The sequence below is a fragment of the Rhinolophus ferrumequinum genome, chromosome 24 (assembly GCF_004115265.2).
Source record: "Rhinolophus ferrumequinum isolate MPI-CBG mRhiFer1 chromosome 24, mRhiFer1_v1.p, whole genome shotgun sequence".
Classification (NCBI taxonomy): Eukaryota; Metazoa; Chordata; class Mammalia; order Chiroptera; family Rhinolophidae; genus Rhinolophus; species Rhinolophus ferrumequinum.
In genome coordinates, this window is record NC_046307.1 from 12353103 (window position 1) to 12372752 (window position 19650).

At 42.8% G+C, this 19650-nt stretch overlaps 1 protein-coding gene across 2 annotated transcripts in view; it reads right to left on the reverse strand.

Annotated features, from left to right (window-relative positions):
- The window catches only part of SPOCK1 (SPARC (osteonectin), cwcv and kazal like domains proteoglycan 1), a 480272-nt gene that overhangs the window by 68777 nt on the left and 391845 nt on the right, over positions 1-19650 (reverse strand). The gene's annotated exons all lie outside the window — the stretch shown is intronic.

Here is a 19650-nt window from a genome sequence, read left to right on the forward strand (position 1 = left end):
GCTGGTGCAGAGCTGAAAGCCGTTCCATTGATTTTCCTAGCAAAGAGTAATTGCATGTGGCATGGCTTATTTTTCTAATCATTGAAATTTAATAATTGATGAATTTTCACCTCAGAAGGTGTTAAGTGCTACGAGAGGAGGAACTGTGTGCGTACATGTCTGTATTCCCGCATGCAGTAGGCATTAAGAGGGTTTTCTGATTTCCACTGAATGCGAGGCGCTGATGAGAGGATGGAAAGGATGCTGTCCCATGGGCCGATTACCAGCGACAATGTAGACAGTGCATCGCTCCTTTCCTGCGGCCATGCTGTGCATTTTGCAACAGGGACATTCTGCTCACATTGGAGCCCTGGGGAGATGGAGCTAAGCCTGAGGCACGTGCAGGCTCCCGACCCCGAGGGCCCAATGCCCCAGTCCATGATGGTGGCATGTTGGATGCCTGGATTTCAGTTACTACTGCTCATCACCTCCACTCTACCCCGCACACTTCCTTTGCAGAAGACCCGAGTGGGGGCATGCAAATTCAGGCCACAAATGCTCATCTGTCACGCTTCAGGCTCCCCCACAATCCAGAGCATCCAGGCAGCAGGACTCCTCAGCCCCATGGGCAGAGCCCTGAGTGTGATTTAGCCTCAACACCCTCTGCTGCTGGCAGCTTCCACTGAGCCACCATATCGGGCTGGCCCTGCAGGAGAAGGACAGAGTGGCTCACTCAAAGGGGACACTGGCTGCTGCCTCCAAGGCAATTCTGCACCTGCAGGTGCACAGGTGGCTGGTTGGCCACCGGAACACTAGCTTCCCTCCCATGCCAGCCTTCCTCAGGTTAGGTTAGGACTAAATGCCTCAACAAGTAACCCACTCATTGCTCAGATGCTTTGAAAAGTAATAAAACCAGCTGCTGGCCTGGGGCTGCCAAGACTGCCTTCCAGGAGAGCTGCTCCAGAGGTTAACAGGGAGCTGTTCACTCGGGCTTCTGTGGCTCTTCCTGCACTTGTCTCCCAGCTTGGGCTGTGTCCAGCTGCTGCCCAGTGCTGGCTGGGCAGTGGTGCCAGCAGTGACTGGGCTCTGAGCTGGGAGCGAAAGGGCCATCAGTCCTGATTGGTTTCCAGCTGAAGTGGGCCTGCCCAGCAAGCCAAAGAGGTGGGAGGGACGTGTTAACAGCACTTCGTGAGGGCTGGACAACTGTTCTAATGCATCCTGATGGGCTCCATCTGCTGCCAATCCACACTGGGCATATGTCTCCTCGCTTCAGCATTACATTTTGGCTAGAAAATGCATCAGAAAGCATGTGCATGCACTGCAGAGAGGAGACAAATGCCAGAGACAGTCTCCAAACATATCTGGGAGCAAAGGAAGGCAGGTGGAGAGGAATATTCTGCAAACGTAGACCCAGAAAATGCCTAAGGGATGGATACTTCCTAAGACAGTCACCAATTCCCAAATTGCCAGACAACACCAGAGCATAAAAGTGATCCATAAAAGTCTACACTGGCTGGAGCCATACCTGAAACATTTAATGGACTGCTTCTCTTGTTTCTGTATGGCATGGTCAGCACTCTCATTCTCATTGAATTCTGAGCTCCAGTTTATCTTAAGTCTCTGTTTTTAGGTTAAGAAGCATCAGTGTCACGGACCTCTTCACATCTCTTCATAGTAACGATCTTCACTAGGAATTGGCTCTTTGGGGAACCACAAGTGGGTGTCACCTCATGAGAGATACTGAGACACAAGAGCCACCGCGATGGCTATGTCAGCCCATCTGCCGGACTCACCGGCTAGCTAAGGGAGTTGTCCCGACCCTGCCCTTCCAGGCAGTCAACACAAGATAAATGAGGGCCTACTATGTGCTCGGTCAGCACGGGATTACCCAGACAACGGACAGGTTGGAGGCAAAAAGGCTGGGAACCAAACATATTTACTTTTCAAAAACGATTTAATATTACAAAATGTTTAAAGAATAGTGTAATACTGAAGAAGAAACACCAAGTAGCAGTTTTCATACCACCAGATTTCAAGACTTACTAAAAGGCTACCATAATCAAGACAGTGTGGGAGTGGTGAAAAAAGAAATAGACACATAGATCAGTGGAGCAGAATAGAGGGCTGAAATGTAAATCCACAAAGACGGAGTCAACTGATTTTTGAAAAAGGACCAAAGGAAATGGATTCAATTCAATGGAGAAACGATAGTCTTTTCAGTAAATGGTGCTGTAATAATTAGATGTTGAAACGCAGAAGAATGAACCTAGACAAAGACATTATACTTTACACAAAAATTAACTCAAAATGGATGATAAGCCTAAATGTAAATTGCAAAACTATAAAACTTCTATTAAAAAAATAGGAAAAAAAATGATGTGACTTTGGGTTTAGTGGTAAGTCTTTGGATATAATACCAAAAGCACAATCCATGAAAGAAAAAATAGATAAGTTGGACTTTATTAAAATTTAAAACTTCGGCTCTGTGAATGAGACTGCTAAGAGAACCCAAACACAAGCCACTGCCTGAGAGAAAACATTTGCAAAACACATATCTGACAAAAGACTTGTATCCAAAATGAAATACTCAACACTCAACAACAGGAAAAGAAACAACCCAATTTGAAAAATGTACAAAAGATGTGAATAGATAACTCACCAAGTAAGATGGTAAATAGTCATCTGAAAAAATCCTCAACATCATTTGTCATTACGGAAATGCAAATTACACATACCAACAATGACATACCACCACACCCATATTAAAATATCTAAAATAAGTAAAACAAGACTGACAATATCAATTGCTGTCAAGGATGCAAAGCAACAGAAAGTCCCAATAGAAAATGGTACAGCCACTTTGAAAGACAGCTTGGCAATTTCTTTTAAAGATAAACATCTTACCATATGACCCAGTAATAGCACCCAATTGATTTGAAAACTATGGCAACACAAAAACCTGCACTCAAATGTATATGTCAGTTTTATTCATAATTGCCCAAACTGGAAGCCACCAAGATGTCCTTCAATAGATGAATGGATAAACAAATTAGGAAAAATCCTTACAATGCAATACTATTATTAAGTAATAAAAAGGAACAAAATATCAAACTACAAAAAGACACAAATGAATCTAAATGAATATTCCTAAGTGAAAAAAGTCAGTATAAAAAGGCTACATAGGGGTGGCCGGATGACTCAGTTGGTTAGATGTGAGCTTTCAACAACAAGGTTGCTGGTTCAAAGGTGGGCTGCGCCCCCTGCAACTAAAGAGTGAAAACGGCGACTGGACTTGGGGCTGAGCTGCGCCCTCCACAACTAGATTGAAGGGCAATAACTTGGAGCTGATGGGCCCTGGAGAAACACACTGTTCCCCAAAACTCCCCAATAAAATGTATTTTAAAAAATAAAATAAAATAAAAATAAAAAAAGCTACATAATGTATGGTTCCATTTATATGACAGTTGGAAAAGGCAAAACTATACGATGGTAAACAAATCAGTGGTTCCCAGGGGTTTGAGGTGGTTGAAAAAGTAAAGCACAGAGAATTGTTTTAGAGTGGTGAAACTATTCTTTATGTTACTCTAAGTGTAGATATATGACACTGTGAATTTGTCAAAACCCATAGAACCTTACAACACAAAGAGTGAACCTTAATATATGCAAATTTAAGAAATCGTTTAGGAGGTTGGGAGATCCTAGGATGAAGTGCAGAAAGTGACAAAACAATTTAACTGTATTACAGAGGTGCTGACCTGAGTAGCTTTGGAAATGAGTGCAGACTATGAGACTAAAGGCAAAAGGATTACACATAAGCACTGCATTCTAGTTGATAAAGTTCTTTCCCACAGACGTAGAGAGTAACAAGTCTGACACTACTTTACATGCGTACTGAAACTGAAAAATTAAGTAAATGGATGGCAGGTGCTAGGAGCCAAGTTTCTCACTGTTGGAGTGGGAGGTTACAGACCAACAAGGCAAGAGGGACAGTGATCCATGTGGTAATGGATTAGAGCTTGAGACATCAGCATGAACTCATATTTAGCTTAACATGGATACAGATGGCTACATATAGAAGAATTCGTATATTCTTACAGATTCCAGTGGTTATAAGCACATCTAGCACCTAGATTTTGATTTCTAATACCATTCTCCATTAAAAGGAACTAGGGCTGCTTGGAGATATGGCTGATTCTACCACAGGGATAAGGAATAAGCAGGATAAGTGTTGAATATCTTGTAGTGCCAGAAAGTAAAGAAATACTAAAAAATACGTAAATAAACTACAGTGAGATTCTATCAAAGGGACACAGGAGTCCACAGGATGAGCTCCCAATGTTCAAAGATGGAACAATTTGGACAACAGAATCTTTGGACTGGATTAATCCAATAGTATTGGATTCAAACCTCAAGTACAAAATAAATTTCTATCAGTGTATAAATACATGACTGAATAAGTAAATGGGAAGAAGAGGCAAATCTCCAGTGCAGAAGAATTCCAAATACTTATGTAGCTGCTCCATCCAAGAATTAAGTGAAGAGATGGCAGATGCTGGGAGCCAAGCAGGGAGCATTAGCTCCCAACCCCTTACACGGGGGCTGTACCTAGTGCTTTCCATCCAAAGAGTACAGTATGAAAAGGGGGAGAAAAGAGTAACATTACTGTGGAGAAACTGACAAACACCACCTTGGCGCTAAGTCTTGTTAACAGTATGTACCCTTGATATGACATAATGAATATGGCATTTTACCTCTGTGGTCTTCCTTTTAAAAATCTGTAACCCTAGTCTACTCATGAGGAAACCATCCAACAAATCACAACTGAGGGACTTTCTAGAAAATAACTGACCAAGTACATTTCAAAACTGTCAAGGTCATCAACGCCAAGGAACATCAGAGAAACTGTCACAGCCCGAGGAGCCTAAGGAAGACATGACAACTAAATGTAATATGGTGTCCTCAGTGTGATCCTGGAGCAGAAAGAAAAAAGATATTAGGCAAGAACTCAGGAAATCTGAGTAAAGTATAGACTTTAAGTGATGATAATCTATCAATATTAGTTCATTAATTGTGACAAATGTGCCCTACCTATGTAAGATGTGAATAATGGGGAAATGGGTGCAGGATAGATGGAGACTCTGTGTACGATCTTTGCAACATTTCTGTAAATCTAAAACTTTTCAAAAATAAAAAAGAATTGTACAAATAATGGATACTGATGTCATAACTTCGAGAAACAGACCTTTGTTGGTTACCAGTTGCTGGAAACCAGAGATGCACAGTGCACTAAGCATGAAGAGTGGCCGAGGATTGATAAAACCAAGGAGGTGATATACGAGGAGTTCACCAGACCAATCACACACAGACACACTGTGCAACGGCCTTCACAAGCCCATGGACATTGGTGCCCCAGCAAAATTTAAAATAACCATACCATGGGCTTCTTAGTAAAGAAATATTATTTCCTCCGTTCTGGAAACTTTAGCCCAAGCATTCAGACACACACACAAAAAGGTAACATACATATTAGTAGTAAAGTACTTTTAAAACTCCAAGCTGAGGAGTCAGACGGATCTGGGTTCACTTCCTAGCTCTGCTATTTGCTGGATGGGTGACCTTGAGCAATTTGAATTCACAAGGTCCATTTTCTCCTTTTGAAAATAAGGATGACATTGCCTCTCATCACTGGGCTTTCAGGATGATTAATTGGAATCATACATATGTGTATGACGCACAGTGTCTAGCACTAGTGAGTAATCATTAATGGTAGCTATTTCTTAAAATGCTCATGGGAGAGAGGAAGATAAAATGCCCATTCTCTACAGACGAGATTGAAGATCCAAAATGATCAAATAAAATAACTATCAGCATGAAGATTTCCTACTTGAATGAAATAATCATTTAACAAAGATGAAAAACAGATTTCATTCATAAAAAGCAATCATAAACATCAACTCTCTAGTCATAGATATAATGCGAACTATGGGAGCCTACGTGAAAGCAACTTGCAGACATTTCCTGGGGAAACTTGGAAAGAGAGACATGCCATGTTTCCAGATGGAACAACTTAACTGTAACATCCTTCATTCTGCTCAAATTACTTTGTAAAGCCAATCTAAATCTCATTTTCTGAAAGTTTTCAAGATGATTTTTAATGTCATCTGGGAGAATAGGTAAGAAGAGCCATTGAAAAATCTGAGAAAGAGGATAACATTGTTAGATAAAAAGATGAATTACAGAGTAAAAAATCATTAAGAAAACGAGCTATTTAAAAAAGAAGAAAAGTATAGTTCCATTTCTCTTTGAATACCCTAGAATAAGTATTAGATTGATTAAAACAGTTATTTTTTTCAACTCCTGGTCACAATCCATGAGTGGGTCATGAATGTATCGATCTAAATATGAAGCATAATGGCAGAGAATAGAAAATAGTGCATATTATACAGAGTAACAATGAGTGCTGCTTGGTGAAAGCTTTAAGTACTGGCTCACAGTGTAAGTCATTCTTCCTGTCTGAATGCCACTGGCCTAATGCAGCAAACATGAAAAATTCAATCCATGAAAGAACAAGATGAAAACATAGGTGAAGTTTTTACCCAGCCTCAGAGTGGGCAGAGATTTCTAAACATACATCAAAGCCAGAAACTCCAAAAGAAAAGAATGATAAACCTGAAAGGATTAAAAAACAAAAAAAAAAAAAAAAAAACATCAAAATCTTAGTTTATCAGAAAACAACATTAAAGGCAAATGATGAATTGGAAGAAAAAAATGTGAAATTTATCTGATGGATTCATATGCTTAATATGTAAAAGAACCACCTTATAAATTAGTGAGAAAAAGACCAACACCCTAAGAAAGAAAATACAGACTATATGAGGCAATTCAGGAAGGATTACAAATGGCCAATATATATATGAAAAAAGAAAAAGAAAGGAAGAAAGAAAGAAAGAAAGAAAGAAAGAAAGAAAGAAAGAAAGAAAGAAAGAAAGAAAGAAAGAAGAAAGAAAGAAAGAAAGAAGAAAGAAAGAAAGAAAGAAAGAAAGAAAAGAAAGAAAGAAGAAAGAAAGAAAGAAAGAAAGAAAGAAAGAAAGAAAGAAAGAAAGAAAGAAAGAAAGAAAGAAAGAAGATAAGAAAGAAAGAAAGAAAGAAAGAAAGAAAGAAAGAAGAAAGAAAGAAAGAAAGAAGAAAGAAGAAAGAAAGAAAGAAAGAAAGAAAGAAAGAAGAAAGAAAGAAAGAAAAGAAGAAAGAAAGAAAGTTAAACCTGCAGTGTAATCGAAGAAGTGAAAAATCAAACTATGATAGAGTCAGGTAATTGCATCCCAAGATCCATTCTGCTTTTCTTTAGTAACAAGAACCATGATTTTTAGCAGGCTCATTGCCTTTCAGCTTAAAAGTTTACATTCTCCAGCAACCAGGCAGGGCCATGCAACTAGACTGAATTCAAACCGAGTTGGGCATTGAGAAGCAAGCAGAATTGTATACTAATTCACCAAGGTCTATTTGAAAGAAACTAGTATGACCTGGTTTGCTCTTACCCTTTATCTGTTGCCTGGATGACAGATGGAATGTCTGGAGCTCTGGTACACATGCTGGACCAGGAGGCTGCATGCTGAGGTTGCCAGAGCAACAACGTGGAAAGGTCTTGAGGACCGAGATGCTGCACACCAGCCCCGGACATCCTCCCACTTGACTTGGTTTGTATGAAAATGATACAAACCCTCTTTTGCTTAAATCACTGTTATTTGAGCCCTGGAGTATTTATTATGTACTGCAGCCAAATCCCAATAAAAGTACCTTTTCTCTTAACCCAGTAAAAATTATAGTATCCAAAGTTGATGAGTGCCCTCTGAACAGACATTTTCATATATAGCTTATGGCACACATTTTCTGGAAGAAATTCTGCCAATAAGTAACAAAAGAGTTACAATAGGCTTGTATTTTTACCCAGAAATTCCACTTCTAGGAATGTATCCCCTGAAAATAATTACGATGTGTGCAAAATTAATACACAGTGATGTTCATAAAAGCAGTGTTTGTAATAATGAAAAATCAGAGAGAAGCTAAAGGCTCAAAAGAGGACTGGTGATAAAAATTATAGTACATTTATAGAATCAGACACCACGTAGCCATTAAAAATTTGTTTGGAAGATAATTGATGAGGTGGGAATATTATTAAGTACTATTAAGCTAATAGTAATGATTTTAAAGTAGTATGTGATTATACTCAGTTGGGAGACCATGAGAAATGGTAATGTTCTATAACAAACATGTATAACTTTAATAGTTTGTTGTTTTCTTCTAGTTCTAGTTAAAACTTGCATGTATCTACTGTCTCTCACCACATACCGACCTGTCTTCCGACCAGCTGGGTGGCTCCTTCTGCTCACCTTCGTGCACACCAAGTTTTAGTCCAACCTGCCCAGCTAATTTGTACCATGGAATACCCTTTCTGCTTCCTTATCAGTAGTCTTTGAAAGGGATGAATAAAGGTCAGGTCGGATACACATCTGACCTCCCACTCCAGGCCAATCCAAGCCCCTGAGCGTAGTCCTGGGAACTACAAGCTCCTAAGACACTCCCTTCTGAGTGACGCTCTAGAGGCCATCTGGGGTCTCCCCTTCCCTAGATACTAAGATGTCATCGTCCCTGGTTCTTGGGACCTCCTGGCCACACACCAGTACTGCCTGTCTGTAAGCAAATGATCTTAAAAGGATGTGCTCTGTGTCAATTAGAGAATGTGGTTAGCTGCAAAAACAGAATCCTAGCTAGTGGATATGCAATAGTAATAGTGTAATAGTTAGTATGCCCATATTTTTCAGTTACTTTCCTTGGCTCCCCCACATTAGATGAAGTCTAGCTCACCGGACCATGAGACTACAGCAACGGCAGGTCAAATGATAACAGAGTACTCTGAAAGCAAAATAACTCTGGAGTCCAAGACTTATACATACAACTCCAAAACGAGATGGAAAACAGCTCAGCTCCAGACATTACCTTGGGACATAAGTGAGCTCCACACGCAGACATGCGAATAACATATTATTGATGTATGTGGTGTTAAGAGTTCTTGACATCCCACTTAGGGGAGAGACAACACAGGACCTGGGCATAAAATAGGCATTTAATAAATGCTGGATGCAAGGATGATGGATGGCTGAATGGACAGATGAATGGAGGGATGGGCAGAGGGGTTGACGGACAAATGAGTGGGTGGATGGATGAATGGATTATGGGTGGATGCAGGCATATTACTCACTACCTCCAGACTCAATCACTGCTCTCAATTTTAGAAAACAAAACAGCTGTCAGTGTTACCTTATGCTTTAAGTTCTAATTTTAAATAGAGCTTACAGACCTTCAGAAGCAAGGTATGCAAAGCCACAGACCAGTGTTATCTTAGTTCATTACCTTTTTCCTAAATAGGCACGTTTCCTATTGGGCACAGAGATGATCGGTATTTAATCCAATTGTCCCACAACACAGAAACATCTGTTTCTTGTACCCGAGGCTCTCAACCCAAATGAGAGCAAATTCTTGCTATCTCCAGATACTCCCTCCTTGGCTTACCATGTTTTCTGTGTTCTCAGGAGAGCCCGAGGAACAGTGAACAGAATGTTCTATCCCAAAGGGTACTACACTTCTGTCATTGAGGCAAAAATACTTGTTTCCTGAGATACTTGGAGCCCCCTCCTCCGTCGAGGAGGCAGGATATAGGACGAGAGAAGACCTGCCTGAGCCCGGTGTGGGTGATGCCATCTGTTCCCAAAGGAGCCAGAAACACACACAGCTGTCATGTTCCAGCCTGAGGTTAAGCCCCCCAGTGACTGATACAAGCAAGGCCAGTGACGGGCATCTTTGAATGGCGGAGCCTGCCTCTTCAACAGGAATCCAGACCTACGATACACAACCTTTTCAAGGGCTGCGACTGTCCCAAGCTCAAGCACATGAAAGTGCTTTGAGAACTGTAAAGCCTATACGTTCCCTCAATGAACTCATTGCACAGATGATCAAAGACGGCCTCATCTATGCCAGGTACTGAGCCTACACGTGCTGGGTGTGGGTGCTCTCATCAATGACAGGGACAGCTGGGGCAGAAAGACCGAGGGGAGAGGACAGACTGGCCAGTGCAGAACCACAGACAGGAGCCTGGTGGTAAAGGGTCGCCACAGCAGCCACCCTTCAACCTGGGGAGGAGGGATGTCGGGGGTGGGGGGAGGTAGGGGAAGTGCAGGTGTCAGGTTCTGAAGGCTGGGCAAAGCTAGCAGTACCCCCAAGCCTGAGGAACAGGGCCACAGACTGTGATCCAGACACCCATCAGGCCAAGGGAGGGAGGGCACACAATACTATCCCCTCTAACGCTGAAGACTCCCCGGGGCCTAGCATGGCTTAGGACGGAGCCTCGGAAGTTCTCAGGTCCAGAGAGTTGTCGGGACAGGAACCCAGACCTCCTCAGCCTCGGTAACACCTCTCACAGGATTAGCAGCCCCCATAAAAAGGGCTCTTCTAAAAAAAAAAATTGGCTCAAGATAATTTTCTGAAAGTCATTTTTTGAAGTATTTCTTGGTCCTGTTCATTGGTACGTAATCATAATTCTGATCAAAGCTGCTGTCCACACTAATTTTCTGCTCTATGACATTCAACTTCTACATCTGGTTTCACGGCATCCATGACCTTGGCCTCAGTGATTTCTGAAGCTGGGGATGGTCACATCCCTTGCTAGGGTGGGACCCAGAGACTCACTTGGTTGTGAGCCTTGCTCCATCCCCACCTATGATGTGCTAGAAAGAGCTATTTGGTCGGACACAGCATAGCCAGGCCAAGGAGGCCAAAATGAACTGATACTCTCCAGGCTGCGGTGAAAGGAGAGAGGCCATGTAACTGCTTTCTTGGGGTGCCCAGGCAGATATGGAACAAGAGGCCTGGTTCTTACACAGATCCTTCCACATGGGAAACTTCATCAGGTGGGAAGGGCTTGCCAGCAACATGGCCTGCTATTGCAACATTGGGAAATAATGAAATTCTGCAGACACCCCCTCCCACTTTCCTCTGCCCCAGTGTCACTGTCCCTCTCCCTCCCAGAACTTCCCCTAAATTGTTCTGACAATGAGCTGTTTCTCCTTTCAGCTCATTCTAGGCCTTGAAGTAATGAGACTCACAAGTAGAACTTCCACTGTGTGAGCAGGTCTGCCTCCTCTCGCCACACAGCTTCCTTCTGTTCAACCAGCAAGGCCCGGGGACTCTCTCCTGGGATCAAGAAGGACCACAAGGCTTCACCTCATGCACCAACCCGCGATTTGCAGCCGTCTCCCAGGCCTGTCCTCTCCTGAGGCCTCCTCAGACTGAAGAGATCTGGCTTGTGGTCTTCTGTTTTTGTTTTCACAGCACTCCCAGGCGATCTGAATATCTATTACCGTATTTTTTACACCTGCTTTTTCTGAGCTTTATCTGGCATCGTTATATAGTCCTCAGGTTGATTCATCAAAGTGCTGTCCTTGCCTCCTTTTTGTCTAATCACCACTTTTAGGTTTTAAACAGAGACTCTTGATGCTGCTGATGATAAAACAGCTATATTTTGAACTCTAACTTTATTTCCATAGTAAAATTGTAACTATGACACCTGTTAGAGTAGTGCTGCCACCTTCCTTGGCCCCCAACCCTGCCAAGGGCCCAGGCCCCCACGACCACGCTTGGATGAGAAAGGAGGCCTACCAGCATTTTATAGAGCAGCTGGCTTTGTGAGGTGGCAGCCATTTGCTTTCTTTCAATTATAATTTCAATTTACTTTTTATTGTAATGTTGTCTTTTCACAGCAACAGATAACAAGGCAATGGAACCCTCGAAGTCAGGACAGATTACAAATGAGTTTTTATCTTTAAGGAGCTAGGTTGCAAACTTGAGGCTAGCAAGAAGCATAACGTGGTGGTGAGCGATGAGACCATGCCGGTGTCTTGATAAACTCAGAAAGCTGCGCGTGCTTACAGAAAGAAAGAGGAGAAAATGAGTGAGGACGTGAACTCTCTTACCCCAGCAAAATCGCCTCAGAGAGGTTGTGCTATTCATGAAGGAATGCATTCTGAGAGTACTGAAAACATGGTAAAAATCAGTTTACAATGTGTGTGTGTGGTGCGTGTTTCTTTTTCCAAAGGAAGCCTGCCCTGGCAATGGACAGTCACAGCAGAATGTGAAGGTAACAGCACAACTTCCAGGAAAGGCTCCAAACCCTGCTCTGTCGTTTATTAGCTGTGTGGCCTCGGGCAAAGCCCTGGAGGGCCTCCCAACCCCACATTTTCTCCTCAGCACTAGAGATGACATGATTTGGTTGTTAGAAGAATTAAATATATAATCAAGTGCTTAGCAAAGTGCACTATATCGTAAGCACCTTATACAGACTCTCTTGACGTAATAAATCTTTTTTTTTTTTTTTTGGCCATTTTCAACTTTGCAAACTACGGTAACATCTATAGCATGGACAATCCTTTAAAAAGAATGAGGTAAAGTCATTCAACTTTTGACAGATAATTATTCAGAATCCAGACTCAAAGACCTCATTCATTCTAATGAGGTGAGAGATGATAAACTCAATAGGTAAACAGATGATCAAATATATTAGAAGGTGAAAAATGGTATGGAGAAAAAGAAAGGAGGGAAGGGGGATAGAAGTCCTGGGATGAGCAGAGGGGGCGGTTCCTGAGACGTCACATCTGTGTGGAGATTTCAAGAGGTGTGACCTACGTAGATGTCTAGGAAGGTGGTCCAGGCTGAGGGGACCATCTGTGCAACGTCCTGAGACAGATCGACGCATCTGAGGGACCCCACGGAGGCCTGTGTGTGCCTGGAGCTGAGTCAGCAGCAGTAGAGTAACAAAGGTGGGGACAGAGACATACAAGGGGACCCGAGCAGGTTGCGCCTTGCAGGTCATTGAAAGGATTTTAGTTTTCCTCTTCACAAGATAGGAAGTCACTGGAATGCCCTAAACAGAGGGTTACACAGTCTGACTTACATTTTACAGAATTAGTTTACCATCGATGCTCAAATAGAATGTAGGGGCCAGGAGATCAATTGCAAAGCCATTCGAGTTAAAGAGGAAGAAGTCTTGGACGCAAGGGTGGTAACAGTGGAGGTGAGAAGAAGCGAATATATTTGAAAATCCATTTGAAAGCAGAATCAACATGATTATATGTGGCATGTGAGAAAAAGAGGGTTTTCTTTCTTTTCTTTTCTTTTCTTTCTTCTTACTTCAGCAAATCAAACAGGAAGCTGCCATTCATTAAGCAGGTAAATACTGCAGGAGGAAGGAAGGAGCAGATTTAGGGGGAAGACCAGGAGTTTGATGTAGGACATGTTAAGCTTGATATGCCTCTGGCATCCAAACAGAAATACTGAGCAGTCATTACCATACTTACGTCTGGAGTCCAAGGGAGCAGCGTGTGCAGGTTGGCTAGAGGGAGACAGACGCACAGGTAGATCTCTGTGTGCTTACATGAAAACATATGTATGATATACAAAAGAGGCAGAGTACAAAACATTATGTAGAATAGGATTCTGATTTTGGATGAGCAAAGTTTAAAAAGTACATGAGTATATGTATATCAAAAATAATTGGAAGCTTATGCAACAAAAAGCAAGTGGAACTGGAATATGAGAAGCTTTTGCCATAATATTTAAATTTTATATTAGCATGTGTATTAATTTATTAGATTAAAAAAATGGCAGAGGAGAGTACTCTTTGGGTGAACTAGCAAAGCCACTCATTTCTAGCACAAACCTCTATCCCTTTCTCTGGGCTCCAGTTATGCCCATGGCCACCCTCTGCCTCAGTTTACCCTTCTCTTTCTTTTCATCTGTGGCCTACTTTCAAGGAGTTGAACTCACAGAAGCAGAAGAACCTGAGTTCAAAGCCAAAGTCAGTGGTTGCCTCAAGAATCCTGACAGTAAGTTTTTCTCCTTTGATGCAGTTTGCCCGCTTAATTCTAAAGCTTTTATTATTTTTTTTTAAGTCGTGACATTTAGAAAAACAAGGCCCTAAAAAATTAAATGTTCCTTTTTATGTTTAATTTCTGACTATAATGTAGTGCTGAATAATAAGTGAATGAAGCTGAATGGGTATGGAAAGGGTTAATATAAACTGCTTTTAAATTGCAAGTCTGCAAGCCTGAGCCCTTCACCTGTTATACAATAGGCAAGAAAGAAAAACTATTCTTTCCTGGATGCAAAGATGAATCTCCATTTTGCTGGGAGCCGTCTGCAGCAGGATTCTTGGAGGATTTTTCCATCGACACATTACAGCTAGGAAGAACTCTATCCCATCTCTTTGGCACCACCTCCTGTTCCTATTTAAACACATTTCCCCAACTCCACTTATGATAAGTAATGGAATTAGACAACCATCCGTCAACCCAAGACTTTTTTTCCCCAGAAGCTAGCCCTTAGGTTGAAATCACCATTTGAGAAAAGAAAGTCATTGCAGGCTATTTTTCTACTGTTCCAAATAGCTCAGCTGGAGGGAAGTTGTTATTTTCTCTTTAACATGTCCTGCTGGGAAGACTTGCATCCTCTTTCCTCCCCTGCCTGGACCCCACATGGCCCCAATCTGCCCCACCTCCCAGCACATGTGAGGCCGGTAAGGGTTACAGTTCCACAGCTTTCTCCAGAATTTGAGGTTCACTGGCTCCACCCAGACCCTTTCTCCAAAAGCTAATCTGTGCCAACAGAAGCAAAGAGGGAACTGTCCTTAGAGATCGTGTTGTTTTACTTCCTCCTCAAATGTCATTCAAAACATCGCTGGTGGGGGACACAATAACATTCTCTGCCTGATGACTGACACTTTAAGATCTGGGCAAGTGACCTCAGACCCTGGAGAAATTAAACCTAACTACCACCAATCTCAGCTGCAGACCCTCTACCATCTTCAGGCTGAAGACTCTGCTGACCAGGACGTAAGGACGTACACACAGCGGGAACAAAGGCTGGGGGTCCCGAGGCCCAGGCTCTGTCCCAGCTCCACCACAATCCCTGTCTGACCTCAGGCAAGATTCCTTCTCTTAGTGGGTCTCCGGTTTCCTCTTCTGGTAAATGGGGACTGAATAAGGATCACTAATGGTCAAACTCATTTCCTAGAGATGTCACCTAACGTGGTAAGGCATAAAAATGGAGTCACTAGGGGGGAGGCTGGAGACTCTCCCCTGGTCCTGATGGGGACATCTGAGGCACCTTGTAAGAACACAAGGGTACCCTCAACATCATACAGAACAAGATAAGTGAGGTCTTTCCTGATCTGATGTCTTACATCCTACAACTGCAAAGTTTTCACCTCAGCAATGAGGGAGCTCCAAACCCTTCCTCCAGATGGACAAAGCTGCCAAGCCCAGGCCAAGGGGGCATGTTTTGTCTCTGTGAAAGAGGGAGGGCAGGCAGAGTGGGGACAGGCTCAGGTTTGGAAAGGGAGAAGCGTGGCTAGTTTTAAGGGAAATAAGACGTTCAGATTTCCAGGTATAAAACAAACAAGTCATGGGGATGTAATGTACAGTATAGGGAATATAGTCAATAATATTGTGATACCAGGTCTGGTGGTGTCAGATGGTTGCTGGACTTCTCATGGTTATTACTTCTTTAGGTACATAAATGTCAAATAACTGGTGTATACATACTAATATAATATTGTATGTTAGCTGTATTTTAATAAAAATCTTAAAATAAATACATAAAAATGTATCGTAAAGACTCTAATTGTAAAAGATCTCTATTTTCCCCTTAGATTTTCAACCACTGTAGATAAATCAGGAAATGAATACTTCAGGCATTCCTCATAATATTCACTGAGGACTAAAGAAAAAGCAGCAGCAATACCTGGGAGCCAAAGAGTTAATGTTTGAAATAAGAAATGACTTCCTGACTGGACTGGCTGTTGGGTACTAGAAAATACCAAGAGAAATTGGGAAGGACCTTCCCGGGAAGACTGTTGTGACAAAGCCCGGAACCCAGGCTTAACACTAGATCTCAATTTCATCTCCCTCTGTTTAATATATTTTTTTCTTTTTCCTTTTTTTGGGGCAATCATTACTCGATACTCTCGAGGCTGGACTGGTGTCATAGAGATAAGAGAGATAAAGCAACTAAGGAACTTGTCCAAGGTGGTGAAGCAATTTGGAAGTGTGAGAGGAAATATTCAGAGATATGAAGGGACGGTCCCACCATCTACCATGTCTTCAGAGGCCACATCAAAAGATGCCAGAAAAAACAAGGAGAAGAAAACAAATCAACCAATCAAACCACTTGGCTTTGACTTCCCCAAAAGTCCCTGACACTGAAAGCTGAGACAAGAGACGTCTGAATTGCAAGAGCTGGGTATGTTGTGATTCAAATACCAAAGGCTGGAAGAAGCAAAGCACTCTAGAGAGAGGAAAGAGAATGGGTTTAGCCCCTGCCTTCCTACACCTGCGATATACTCACATCCAGTGTGGATCAAAGTTGGGGCTATGAGAAGTGACGTTGTGGGAAGGAGAACAGGTGGAGGCAGGCGAGTCCCTAGGAAAGGCTCTGCTCTTCACAGTTCTCCCCGACTCCGATCCAACTCTGGGTCCCGGACAGGGCAGAGGCACTTGTGAAACCCCAGGCAGGTGGAGAACCCCAGCTGCAAAAAGGACCTGCGTTTTGCTACCAATATGAAATCCAGTGTGAGGCAAGCCTCATAAAAATACCCTCTGCATGGACTAGAAATGGCTGCCAGGCAGATCCAAGGAAAGAGAGCTTGAGATAACAACCTCGCTACAGTCCTTCCTGACACCAGGAGATCAGAGAAGGGCATCCTCAAGTTTCCTGTGGCCCTGAAGGGGGCCAGGGAGGGGTTGTATGAGGATTAGCACACCCAGAAGAGTAGCACATAGAAGAGAGAGGAGTCAGCATGACCGTAACGGACATGGTGGGCGGAAGTCGTGGTTGGGATCCCAAACATCTCTCACTGGACGCTGTGAGGAAGAACACTGCAGGCCAACTAACTGAAGACGGCAAGAACTCTGTAAAGGCGGATGCCAAAAAACGACAACCCCAGGAGACAACTTCCCACCAATATCACAGCTCATAAGCCCCCACCCACCCCCTACTTCCTAGAATTTAGATACAACCCTGAAGTGACAGAATGGACCTAGAGGGGATTTCTTTCATGCTTTTATTACCAAATAGAACCAAGGTTCAAACAGCTAAGAAAAGAAAATATCGACAACAATAATAATGCCACATTTTGATACACCTGTATTTGTGAGACTATATGAAACATCATTTCTGCAAGAGACACAGAAACAAGATGGTTCCTGACACAGTCCAGAGCCGAGGTGTGTCTCAGGAAGGTAAAGACGGCTACTCCCAGTGCCTGCAGCTGTAGGTAAGGGGAGGGGCAGCTGCAGGTAAGGGGAGGTAGACAGCATGGTCCCTTCTCCCCCTCTGTCCACCCCCACAGCTGAGTGGCCAAAAGAAAGCTGCCTTTCATTTCACCTCTGACCTCTCTCTCCCACCCATCCCTTCCTCCTCCTTCCAAGTACTACAACCTCAGCTCAGTACTCATTGCCCATCACAGACTATGGTGAGAGCTGCATGGAAAGAACTGTCAAATCAAAGGAAAAGGTCAGCCTTCCCTTGATTAATTTGGTCCAGGTAAAATGTGATTAATTTAATCATTTCACATAACGGCCCTAGGGATTTCTCAGGGCCCTCACTGCCCATAATATGTCCTTATCCTCCAGACAGTTTCTGCTTCCCCTCATGCGTATATAAAAACACTACTGTTAAGTCACAGCCCAGAAATTGGGTCTTTAACCAAGACGGACAGTCTCAGAGCCTCATGGAAAGAACTATACCACGTCTGAGCGATACTTCAAGCAACAGATTCATTGTCACAGGCTTCCACAGTGATATTTCTTACACAAATTCCAGACGGTATTAGAGACTCAGTGTGGAGTTCCAGGACTCCTTCCAGAGGCAGATGACTTCATAAAAGCAAACTTGACCCAAGAGCCAATGGAATACAAAATGATGATAGAGAACTGAAAGGGCGGATAAGGGAAACATAATTTGGATTATTTGTTTTGGAACAGTATTGTTATAATATTTTATTGCTCTCATTTCGGAGAGGTATATGATGAGCTTCTTTCTCTTCCTTCCTGAGCTAGCTCTCACTGTTAACTTAGTAGTTTTTGCTTTTACACACAATTTGAAATGAAACCCTTTTAGGCAGTATTCTTCCCATCGAGCTCTCCAATTCAGGAACAGCATTGTTTTCTGAGTCTCTTTACTTTTAATGGCAATGCAGTTACTCGCGTAGGTCCAAGAAAAACGTGTTCTAATTTTTGCCAGTACATAATTGACCATGTGGATGGTGCAGTCTGGAATTTGAGAGTGAATCCATTTAATCAGGTATGACAAGCCCACCACTAAGAAATAAGGGCCATAGAAGCACGAAGCCCTCCCAGAAAACTGGTCTGTTACGTTAAGATGGCAAGTCAGGAAGCCTTAGCAGAGCTGGACACCCTTGACGAGAGATGCGTTCACCCCCATTTATACTACAGATGCTACAGGCTACATGGTGGAGATGAGTCTCTTGGTTTGGTTTCCATGCCTCAGAATAGAAGCATAAGTAAAAGCAATAAACAATATACCTGAATAGAGGCTATCGAAACTTCCTACGAAGATTCTTAAGAAATCTCCACACAGAAGTTAATTGTCTGGATTCTAGTCGCTTAACACCACAGGGCTCTAAGTCTTCTGTCCGTACAACAAGGGACTTATTAGTTAATATTTCTGCAGCTGTAGAAATGAATCAGGTCACAGAGCAATGAGATGAGCTTTTTGGTAATCAAGAGGACTCTATGGAGATTAGCTGTGACCACAGTGGTTTATGGTTTACAAGATCCTTCCACATCTGAGTAAAACCTCCCACAGAGCCCGTTAACACACTTTCCACAGTGACCACCATGCACACATTTAGACTGGAACAGCATCTGTGTGCCCTAGAAAACACAATACGACTTAAAAAGAGGCAAGTGGATAAACACACCCTATTCCTCTTCCTGTTACAAACAGAAGACACTTTAGAAGGCACGTGCGTGCGTATACGTGCACACACAGAGACGTGCAACGTTGTTCATGGACTAGCCAGTCACAACTGAAAAAGCCCAGCTCCGCAGAAGGAAAATGCAAACTTCTATCGTGGGTCTCATTAGGGAAGCCTCAAAAAGGAACTGAGACCAGCGGGACGACATTACTTTCTCCACCATGAAAACATACAAATAAGGCCAACCATCCTGCCCTTCTCTGCCATGGAGGGGAAACAGCTGCCCCCGGGGAGGTAGTCTCCATTCATGTGTCCTTTGGCTCTGTGCTGTATTCCAAGCAGAATGTATAAATAAGGAAATGCCTTTGGGGGGGGAGGTACTCTCCACCATTATGACATCTCTGCAGTCTCTGTTTTGAAATTTGGCCTTGAGAAGTTCAAAGGATTTAGAGATTAGAGTTCAAGGCAGACCAAGATGTACCCCAGGGCAGGCCCTGGTCTTAGATGCGGAAAACACCTGACCTTCCCACACCATAGCCAATTTGACCTCTCAAAGGACCTAGTGCATATCTTGGTCTAACAGAATTAATTTCAAAGACTCTAGGCTCTCCTTTTCCTTTTTAATGGTA